Raw genomic sequence first — 12,007 nt, 5'->3', positions numbered from 1 at the left:
CTGCATGGGTCTCTGCACTTGGCGCAGAGTCTGCTTGGGATTCTCTCTCCATCTCCCTCTGCCCCTCCCCCCTGCTGCCCCTCTGTCTTTCTCTCTCAAATAAATAAATAAATCTTTTTTTTAAAAAAAGAATATATTGTCACTGAACCTTCTAGTATATCAAACGGGAGATGGGGAGGTGTTTTTTTCACAGGAATAGCACATCAGGCCACTCATCCCTTTAACTAATCTGTGGGATTAAATATTTGAAATCAGCAATGCAGTTGTACACCATTCCCCACCAACTCCCAATTCCTTCTTTACTAAGAAGCATGGGCTGTCACAGGGTCCTAGGAATATCTGTTCCACCTTGGGTTCACAATCCAGTTCTAGAAACATTTGCTAAGCACTTATTACCATCATTCATCACTTCTGAGACATACCTTTTTTTTTTTCTTTTTAACATTTTGACATCCCTGACTTCAAGGATCTTACTTATGCAACTAACTAATGCAGTGTGGTAAGTGCTATACTAGTGGTGCTGTTGGGAGCACAGAGGAGGATCAATTAATTCTGCCTGTGGGGTCAGGAAGGACTTCATAAAGGAGGTGACATTTGAGCTGGGCCTTGAAGGATAAGAAGGATTTTTCCAGGCAAAACATGGGGGTAGGGGCAGGGGCATTTCTGGAATGTGAATGCGGAAGATCTGTTTGGCTGCTCAGAGGACTCTTAAGAGCAATGAACAAGAACACGGGGATGATGCATGTTGCCGAGTCTTCAAGTCCCCTTTGAGGTTCTGCTCTGAAAACTGTGATTCCAACTGTTTTGTTCATTTGCCGATAGACTGGAGAATGCAGGTCTCATGACATCAAGACCAGGTTCCAGATAACAAACTGCAGGAAAAAATTTTGCTGGTGCCACTGTTCCTTGGCCGCCATCATTTTTGTTTTGGAAACAAAAGACCTAAGAGGTTTCGGTCATGATACCCAGCTAAGTCCACCATGAGTGGTCTGGTTGCAGAAATGTGTGAAAGAGAAACACCACGCTGCACCTCTCTTGGAAGAGCCAGAACAGCACAGAGATTAAGTGCACAGACTTTGCTTATCCGCTTACTAGCCGCGTGACCTTGGGCAAGTTGCATAATCCCCCGTAACTCAGTTTCCTCATTTTGTAGGATGGGGTTTATAAATAGTGTTGTTGAGAGGTTAACAAGAGATCACATACAGTCACTGGGCATCACCCTTGTCGGTATCATCATTATTGTTTCGTAACTGACAAGGGGAAATTGACCAAGTCTACTTGTCTCCTCCCAGCTATTACTCTCGCCCAGCATTTCACACTTTCTGTCCCGCCAGTTGTGTTCTCTGGAGAGAATATGGTAAACTCACCCACAGTACGTGTATCGATGATGTGTGATGTGTCTGAGAAGATGCGACAAGTTGCAGGGAGGTTATTTCTATTTTACTTGTATATGAAGCCTTAAAGCCAGAGTGTTGAGTCTGTCGTAATGGACTTTCTGGCCTTAGGACAGACCCTGTAAAGGGAATTTTCTTGGGTCAGAGCCTACCCAACCCCCCTCCAATCAGCCCAGGGTAAGGCTGGCCTCTGGCCCTGGCAGGCGGAATACGAGAAGCGGGAAGAAAGCCCTGCTCCAGTGCTCCAGTGGGAAAAAGCTCATCTAGGAAAAGGGAATGGAGACAAGAGAGGCTATTATGGTATTTTCCATTTCCCCTTGGCACGGGGAGCCATGCAGCTGGGGCCCCACTACTACAGCTGCTCAGATAAGAATAAGTCATTGTCTTCCTCTTTGTACCCATAAGACACTGAGGTTGCAGTCCCCCTTGTATTGTAGGTGCACTCTCCTTTCCATAAGGAGCATCGAGGTGGCATCTCCGTGGTGTGGTGGCCAGAGCAGCGTCTGGCTCTGTCTCTTCTCCCCTCTCTCACCACTGATCCCACCCAGTCTTCTGATGATTGCTACATTTCAGTGGGCTCAGGTTGCCATTCCCCCAGGAGACTGGGTTTATACCTGGTTCTCTGAGGTATCCTTGAAGCATCAACATTTGTTGTCGTGTATATTCTCAGACCATGATGGGAGACACACCTGAGAGATTCTCTTAGAGTCACTAGTCCCTAGGCTGCAGTTGGGCTGTGGGTTAAAGCCTAGCTATAAAACCGTGTTACGTGTCACACACTTCCACGTATGTCGTCTTAGGCGATTTGCACAATCCTTGATCATCAGATGAGGAAACCGGGGCTCAGAGTTATTAAATAATCTATTCAATATCACCGACAGTATGTGGTGGGTCTAGATTCCAAACCCAGACTGTCCAACTCCACATAAGATGCTCATTCCATTATATCAGGCCACCTTTTGTGCTAAAACTTGTAAACCAAGGCTCAATCACCATAGAGGTTATTTAACTTTCTCAAAGACAAACTGGTTTATTACTGTGATCTGAGCTCAACCTGAGTCAGCCATTTCATAAATAGCTGACATGAACAGTCAAGATGCATGTCATGATTGGAAAAGACCATAAAGTGTGCAAGTCTTCTGGTAATGGGTTATTAGGTTTACCTAAAGGACACAGCATCCTCTTCTTAAATATTTTACTTTTATTTTTTTTAAGGTTTTATTTTGTTAATTCTTTTATGCAATCTCTACCCCCCCCAATGTGGAGCTCGAACTCATGATCCTGAGATCAAGAGTCGCATGTTCCACTGGCTGAGCCAACTAGGTACCCCTTTAAAGATTCTATTTTGGGGGCACCTGGGTGGCTCAGTCGGTTAAGCGGCCGACTCTTGGTTTCGGATCAGGTCATGATCTTAGGGTCCTGGGATGGAACCCCACATCGGGCTCTGTGCTCAGAGGGAGTCTGCTTCAGGAGTCTCTCTCTCCCTCTGCCCCTCTCCTCACTCACTCTCTCTCTCTAAGATAAATATTTTTAAAAATTTTGTTTTTAAGTAATCTCTACACCCAACGTGGGGCTCAAACTCACAACCCCGAGATCAAGAGTCACATGTTCCACTGACTGAGCCAGCCAGGAGCCGCTAGCATCCTCTTCTTATAGCAATGACATTAACCATAATAGTGATGTAAACAAAAGCAATTGAAATGTGAAGCCCAATTGCCAGCTTTCTAAAGCAAGCTCCAGCACCAATGGAACCAAATTAATAAACAAGCGGGACTCTTTGATTAATATTCATTGTCACATTGGGGTCAGATTTTTTTTCTTATAATTCAAAATAATTTATTGTATTTCATCCAATATTTATTTTTTTCCTTGGAATCTTTGCCTCCTAAAGTCTTCACTGAAAGCTGACTACTTTTTTTAGAGAGAGAGAGAGAGAGAAAGAGTGGGGGCAGGGGAAGCAGAGGGAGAGAGAGAATCTTAAGCAAGCTCCACACCCAGCGTGGAGCCTGATGCAGAGCTCGATCTCATGATCCTGAGATCATGACCTGAGCCGAAATCAAGAGTCGGATGCTTAACTGACTGAAATCTGACTACTTTTTAAGAAAAAAAAAAAAATGCTGTGGGCCCCCTTGCTGCAAAGAAAGGGTTAAATACGCTTGATGATTTAAACATTTCCTTTTTATTCTTTCCTTGATGCCCTGGAAAGCTTCTCAAAGTTACAGCAAATAAATCATATTCTGTTCACTCATAATTGAAACAATTCTTTTTTTTTTTAAGATTTATTTATTTGACAGAGAGAGACACAGCAAGAGAGGGAACACAAGCAGGGGGAGTGGGAGAGGGAGAAGCAGGCTTCCTGCTGAGCAGGGAGCCCGATGTGGGGCTCGATCCCAGGACCCTGGGATCATGACCTAAGCTGAAGGCAGATGTTTAACGACTGAGCCACCCAGGCGCCCCAATTGAAACAATTCTTGAAAAAACAAGTTCAGGATCTCTTTAGTAAAATATCTTTGATAACAAGACAAAACGTTTTCTTCAGATTTACAAATTTATTCAAGATTTTACAAAAGAGTATCTCCCCTTCATAAAATGAAGTACAAGGAAATCTGGGGAGCTGCTTCTGGCGTTAATAAATGTGGGTTATGTCAGCGGAGAGCCTGGAGGCCATTTCTGGTTTTGAGGTAATCAACCTTTTAAAATGCATAATATACTTTTATGTGGTTTTAATGAGTACAAAAAATATATTTGCATGTAGCATAAGGACTTTTCCCCCATAAAACATGAGTTATCTGAAATCTTTTCCTTTGGGTATATATTAGGGCGTGCTTATAAATAAAGTGCTGAGAGCAAGGGGCTCCAGATCCTCTGCTTGGGCCAGGGAAGAGTGGTGTACTAGAAAAAGCATGAAATGTGGGGTTTACCTGGTTGGGTTCATTGGTAGAAGATACTGAGATGGAGTTTGGGGTGCCGGAAGTTTATTAGGGATCAACACCTATGAAGGAAAAGGAGCAGAAGCAGGATTGAGCAGAGAGAGAAGTCCAGTTGCCATGCGAATCCAACAAAGCCTTGGCAACCCCAGGCAGGGAGCTCTGGAGTCTTGTCCATCAGTGACCTGTGTAGGGCAGAAATGGCTGAGCCTTTGTAGCCCTGCCTCACTTGGTCACCACACACAAGCTGCGTCTGGAAGGGTGTAACCTGGGACAGAGGGACTCTCTGCAGATAAGGCAGACCCTGAAGGAACCCACAGCTGGAGATTGTCTGCTGACCTCTCTCCTCTCTGTTGGGCAACAAGTCCTTCCTTGAGGGAGACCTGGGTGGTGCATTTTGTGGCCTATCACAGTCCTTCCCTGGCATCTCTCCTTCTGGATTCCTTCGGGCCTCTCTTCCCAAAGAGCAACAGAAGAGTTTAGTGGGACTAACTTACAGCCCCCACCTCTGCAGCTGGTCTTGGTCTGCAGTGGATACTCAATACCTCCTTCCTTCACTATCCATTCTAGGTCACGCTTGCCCTTAGCTACTGCCCTCTGGTGGCCTCAGTGGACCCTCATCTCTGAGGAGACTGAACCCTTGGTCATCATGCCCTCCTCAGCCTGGGGCTGCTGTACCTGCCATTGGGCAAGGGAATACTAATATGCCCACGTGGCAACATGTTTCCGCACACAGTTCTCCATACCTCCATGGTGTAACCACAGCCCTACCTCCTCCTGATAGTCATCAATTACCCCTGCCAAATCAGGGAGCTCTCTTCTGGCCTGCTGGTCCCTGGACACAAGGAGCTCAAAGTGCCCAAGCAACAGCAGTAGCTTATAGTTCAATGGGATTCTTGCTGTGCCCACAGAGAAGGTGTGGCCCCTTTTGAAGACCAGATCCTCTAGTCCTGTAGAGGTACCGGGATGGTAAGCACAAAGTTCCTGCATTAGTCAGGATTCACTTGGAGAAGACCCATTAAGAGATTTAATTTCAGGGGCGCGTGGGTGGCTCAGTCGGTTAAGCGTCTGACTCTTGGTTTCGGCTCAGGTCGTGATCTCAGGGTCGTGAGATCGAGCCCCGTGTTGGGCTCCAGGCTCAGCATGAAGTCTGCTTGGGATTCTCCCTCCCTCTCTCTGCTCCTCCCACTTGTGCTCTCCCTCTCCCTCTCCCTCTAAAACAAATAAATAAACCTTCAAAAAAAGAGGGGGATTTTATTTTTACATCTGTATAATATACATCTCTCTGTTATCTCTCTGTCCATCAATCTATGTATCTACATATCAATAGACATCTAGAGGTTTCACCTTACTCACTTGTGGGAGCTGGTTAAATAGCCTCCGCAGCCCTCACATCTAACGCTGGAACTTGAAGTCTGCAGGGCCGTCAGGAGGGGATGGTGTCAAGTGGGAGAGAACATGAGCTGGACCCCAGCAGGAGGCTGGTCAGAGTCTGTATCAGTCCCTCATTGTCTCCGGCTCTGATACTGTGGCTATCCTGCAGGAGAAGCTGGTGCTCTTCGCCCATCACTACACACGCGCGCGCACACACACACGCACACACACAGGGCCCTGGTCCAGGAGTCTGAGAAGCTCCAGGAAGGTTGAGGAGTGGGTGTGGCAGCGGTGGCAGCCTGGTCATTGCCGCGCCCCAGGGAGATGAGCCGCTGCGTAAGGGACACTGGAGGTGAGCTACCACTCCACGTGATGCCCCTGCACCGAACCTCTGGCACAGAAACGAGATGGTAGGCTCCCGCTTCAGCACGGCCCACCCAATCTGCAACCCATCTCACAGCCCAAGGGATTGGGAGATGCAGTTCAGGCTCAGCAAGGTGTCACATGACACGCCTCTTGCCGTCCCTTGCAAGGTCATGGGAGGGACAGTAATTGGAACCACTCCTGTTGCCACTCATTGATTCCCAGACTCCCCATTCTTGTCATTGAGAACGCGGTGCCGTAGACAATTCTTTGATTCGGTGTGTGTGCCGCATCCTGGCAGATGGCACCCTGTTCTCACAGAGTACAGCCTCCTTCAGCTGGCCATCTCGATGCTTTATCGGCCCAGTGGCTTCTGAAGAGTATGGTACGCAGTGCAAGCAGTAGGTCCCATGGTCCTGGGCCCACTCTTGTACCCCCTTGCTGGGAAAGTCGGTCATTTTGGTCTGACACAGTGTTACATGGGACCCCATGCTAGGGGATTGAATACTCCCTAATTCCTAAGAAGGGTGCCGGCTGAGGCCCTGCAGGCTGGAAAGCTAAACCCATCCTTGAAATATATATCTACCCCTATGAGATGGAACCACTGGCCCTTTCAGGATAGAAGGGGCATGATGTCGTGGCCAGTCGGTCTCCAGGAATGGTGCCAGACTGGGGGCCCCATGTTGGGCTCTGTACTTGGCAGGTTGAACCTTCTGCAGTGGCAATAACTAGATTGGCCTTGGTGAGTGGGAGTCCATGCTGTTGGGCCATGTGTAGCCTCCATCTTGCCCACTGTGGGCACTCTGTCCATGTGCCCATTACATCATCATTGGGGTGGCCAGTAACAAAGACTGATGTCAGCTGCCCAGGTCATTTTCTCTACTTGGTTATTCAGTGTCTCCTCCGAGCTGGATGCTCCGTGGTGGGTGTTAACACGTGAATCCAAATCTTCACGCTTGGAGCCCACTCTCACCAGTCCATACACCCACCTCTGCCTCAACTCTCCTTGTGCCCACCCTTTCAGTCTTTTTCCTTCTAAACCACCAGCTAGTTAGCCAGGCCATTCACCACTGACCATAAATTCATAAATATTTTAACTTCTGGACATTTCTCTTTGCAAACAAGGTGAATGAATAAGTACATCACCCAAAGCTCTGCCCAATGGGAGGATTCACCTGGCACTGTCTTTCACGTCCCCCACTCTCCAAAGCAGGCTCTAATTCAGCCACTGTCCACTCTTGACTTGTACCCACACCCTGACCCAACTCATCTATAAACCAAGCTTTTCCCTCTGCATTCAGGTGATCTGCTGGGGTCCACATTGCTGGAGGCATGAACTGAAGGAAGTCCACTGGTCCAGCAGAGGTCTGTGCCGTGGCCACCTGAGCTACCTGACCTTGCAGTCTACCTGTGCCTTTAGTCTGCTCCCTGACTGCTCCCCCGCCATCCACCTCTTGATGGATTGTTGCCGGGCCCACCAGACCCTATGATGGTTCCTTGGTGTCGCGTGGTCAGGTGTTTTCTCTTCACCAGGGCCCAGCAGCATATTGAAAGTTGTTTTTTTGTTTGGTTTTGGTTTTGGTTTTGGTTTTGTTTTTGTGGGGAGGACGGGGAGAGGGAAAGGGGAGAAAGAGAATCTCGAGCAGGCTCCACGCCCAGCACGGAGCCTGACATGGGGTTCGATCTCATGACCCTGAGATCATGACCTGAGCTGAAATCAAGAATCCGACGCTTCACTGACTGAGCTACCCAGGCACCCCTTGGAAATTGTTCTGTTTTGTTTTTAAATTATTTTTTTTAAGATTTTTTATTTATTTGACAGAGAGAGAGTGAGAGCACAAGCTGGGAGACAGAGGGAGAGGGAGAAGCAGGCTCCCCACTGAGCAGGGAGCCCGATTTGGGGCTTGATCCCAGGACCTGGGGAACATGACCCGAGCCGAAAGCAGCCACTGTAACCGACCGAGCCGCCCAGGCGCCCCCAGAAGTTGTTTTTTAAAAGGCATGTGATTCTCTTCTGCAGATGGTATGGTCCTGCTCCAGAAGCCCATGGGCCTGCATTGTATTCTCCCACTGGGTTTTGCCAAAGATCCCGTGCTGCATCTTTTCCCACCACTGATAGCTGCAATACCATAGATGTGCCAAACTGTACGGTCCCAGAGGCGGGGCAGCTTGCGGGGCCGCCGGGCCCTGCTGCAGAGCCCTTTACTGCTCTGGGCCCCTCTTAGAGCTGGGAGGCTTCCTTGTCACCTGGCGTAAGGGATGAAGTAGACTCCTTAGGTGTGGGACCCACCGCCTCTAGAACCCAAAGAGGCCCACTAGGTGTCGTGATTTGCTGTTTGTGGCAAGAGTTGCAAGGCGCAAGTTGTCTTTTACTGTGGAGGGAATGCTCCAGCGTACCTATGGCCACTGGGCCTCTAAAAATTGTATCGGTTTGATAAACCTCTGAACCTCTGTGGGCTTCATCTCCCACCTCTCGCTCTTCTGGCCTGATCAACAAAACGTCATCGATGTAATAGGCCAATAGGATGTTCTGCTGGATGTCGAGGGGATTCTGATCTCTACAGACTAAATTACGACAGAGGGCAGGAGAGCTAATACAGCTCTGGGACAAAACTGTAAAGGTACAGTATTTGCTCTTCGTTTAAATGCCAACTCTTTCTGGTTGGGACAGAACATGAAATATTTGGGGGAGGGGGCGCCTGGGTGGCTCAGTCAGTGAAGCATCTGACTTTTGATCTCAGCTCAGGTCTTGATCTCAGGGTCGTGAGTTGGAGCACTGAGTTGGGCTCCGTGGTGGACGTGGAGCCTGCTTTAAAGAAAAAAAGAGGGAGAATCAAATATTTGCCAAATCAATGGTCATAACCATGTATTTGGGGTTATGTTAATCTCTCCCACAAAGACACCACATCCCACACAGTGGCTATGATCGGAGCTACTATTTGGCTGAGCTTGTGGTAGATTTATAGTTATCTCCCATCTGGTTTCTGCACAAATGGAGATAGGGTGAGAATCACCACCCTGCATCCTTTAGATCCTTAAGGGTGGTACTGATCTCCATGAACCCCACTGCCCCCACATGATGATTTGCTCTCTTGGCCGGGGGTGGTGTCAGGGGTGGTGGTGGTTTAGTATCAGAGACTTCTGCTCAGCCTTCCCCGCTGTGATAGCTCTTAACTCACTGGCAAAAGATACACAGTGGTGGCTGTGTCAGTGGCCCAGTTATACACTTGAAGTCTCCATTTATTACCTGGTCCTCATATGTTCCCACTCTCACAGGGGGCCATGAAGATGTTTTGGGTCTCCAGGTATCTATGTCAACTCAGACTCCATGTTGGGTAGTTCTCACGATGTCTAATGAGACCCTTTCTCTAGGGCTTAGTTACCCAAATAACTGGTTGGAGGTCGCCCCCACTGTGTGTACTTGCTGTGGTATCGCAGGGCCCTTTCTCTTGGGGACTCAGCCACCTATTCTATCAGTGAGTTCTGGGTTCAAAAACTGGCTCAGGTCTGGAAGCTGGACAGAGGCTCATGAACATTTATTGAAATGACTGTCCTGGGCCTCCCAGATTTTTTCTATTACAAGTTGAGTAGTACCCTTTTCAGGTGCCCATAAATTCTGCCCCTAGGGATGCCATGTTCTCGTAACCATCTCCAGAACTCTGGGGCGGGCCCCTTGGCTGCCACATGAACTTTGTCTTATTATAATTGCAACCACCAGGCTTCTGGAGATTCAACCCCACCGCCTGGGCTCTGTGGGTGTGGGTCTTATCATATACGATATTATATCAGTGAGCTAAGCTTGTAACAACATTTTCTACTGTCACTCCTGGATGGCAGGGGGGGCCAACACTGAACTTGGCCCTGATGCTGATAGATCTCTTACCAGTGCATTCCCAATGTCAAAATCTTGGTGAGTACTCACTTAGAAGATCCCATCCACGCATCGGTATGCCAAATTTCCACAGCCAAGGGGCTAGTCTTGGTTGGGTGTTTTACCTTAGTTGAAGTTCAGCCACTCTGACCATGAAGACCTGGGTTTGGGTCTCTGCCCTCCCCATGCAGGAGATGAGAGCTCTTCTATATGTAACCAAAGAGGACTTCTTGGCTTTCCTACCTGGCTTTCAATTACCTGCTACCCTCAGCAGTTCATTAAATGTGTAGTCATCTGATCTTGTTAGCCAAGCAGTTAATATTATACACACACACATTATTATTATTATTATATTTGAATAAGATATAGGCATTATTTTGTTTTTTAGTTTTCATTTTGTAGAATATACGACAGGACGGTTTAATGTATGTAAACATTGTGAAATAATTACCACAATCAAGTTAATCAACACATCCATCACCATACACAGTTATCTGCTGTGTGTGTGGTGAGAACAATGAAGATCTACTCTCTTAGCACATTTCAGGTATACAACACAGTATATTAACTATTGTCATCACCGTGCTGTAAAATACGTCCCCAGAACTTCTTGATCTTTTAACTGAAAGTTTGTACACTTTGACCAACATTTCCCTGTTTTTCCCACCTTCCCCGGCCCCTGGTAACCATGGGTCTACTCTCTGTTTCTATGAGTTTGACTTTTTTATATTTCATATATAAACCAGATCATACAGTATTTGTCTTTCTGTGCCTGGCTTATTTCATATAGCATAGTGTCCTCTGGATTCATCCATGCTGTTACAAATGACAGGATTTCCTACCTTTTTATAGCTAAATAATATCCATCATATATGTATAGCTAAATAATATCCGTTACACACACACACACACACACACACACACACACACACTACATTTTTTTTATCCATTCATCTGTCAATGGACATTTCTGTTGTTTCCATATCTTGGCCACTGTGAATAGTGCGGCATTGAACATGGGTGTACAGGTATCTCCTCGAGATACTGATTTCATTTCCATTGGCTTTATATCCAGAAGTGAGATTGCTGGATCATATAGTAGTTCTACTTTTAATTTTCTGAGGAACCTCCATACTGTTTTCCCCAGTGGCTCCACTGATTTATATTTTCACAAACAGTGTACAAGGGTTCCCTTTTCTCCACATTTTCACCAACACTTGTGATCTCTTATCTCTCTCTCTCTCTTTTTTTTTTATTGTGTAGTGCTTTATGGGCCAAGTAAATGAGATTGGTTTTTATTCTGAGTGTGATGGGATATCATTTTAGTGTTTTTAAAACAGCCTTATTGAGGTATAATTATCATATGGCACACTGCACATATTTTAAGTGTATAATTTGATATATTTTAACAGAGGTGAACACCTATAACACCGTCACTACAATCCACAATCAAGATAGTGCACATATATATCACCTACTATGGCCGCTCTTCTTCACCTGATTAGCTCAGGCCCACCTGGAACAATTTCCCTTTTGGTTGACTTAGTCAACTGATTAGTGATTTTATTTATTTATTTTTGTTTTCAATTTTTTAATTTGAGTTACAGTTGACACACATATATCTTTTTAATAATAGTCATCTTAACAGGTGTGAGGTGATATTTCATTGCAGTTCTGATTTGCATGTCCCTCATGAGTGATGTTGATTGCCTTTTCATGTACCTGTTGACCATTTTATATCTGCTTTGGGAAAATGTCTTGTCAGGTCCTTTGCCCATGTTTTAATTGGATTATTTGGGGGGTTGTTTTGTTTGTTTGTTTGCTGTTGAGTTATATGTGTTCCTTATATATTTCAGATATTAACTCCTTATCAGATAGATGGCTTGCAAATATTTTCTTCCTTTCTCTAGGTTGCTTTTTTTATTTTGTTGATTGTTTCCTTTGCTGTGCAGAAGCTTTTGAGTTTGAGGTAGTCCCACTTGATTACTTTTGCTCTTGTTCCTGTGCTTTTAGTGTCATATCCAAAAAATTATCACCAAGACCAAAGTCAAGGAGCTTTTCCCCTATGTTTTCTTCTG

Source organism: Callorhinus ursinus, unplaced genomic scaffold, assembly GCF_003265705.2.
Source record: "Callorhinus ursinus isolate GAN/ISIS: 27379988/994484 unplaced genomic scaffold, GSC_fseal_2.0 scaffold33, whole genome shotgun sequence".
Classification (NCBI taxonomy): Eukaryota; Metazoa; Chordata; class Mammalia; order Carnivora; family Otariidae; genus Callorhinus; species Callorhinus ursinus.
The sequence above is the reverse complement of the archived record's forward strand: the minus strand, read 5'-3'. Positions refer to the sequence as shown.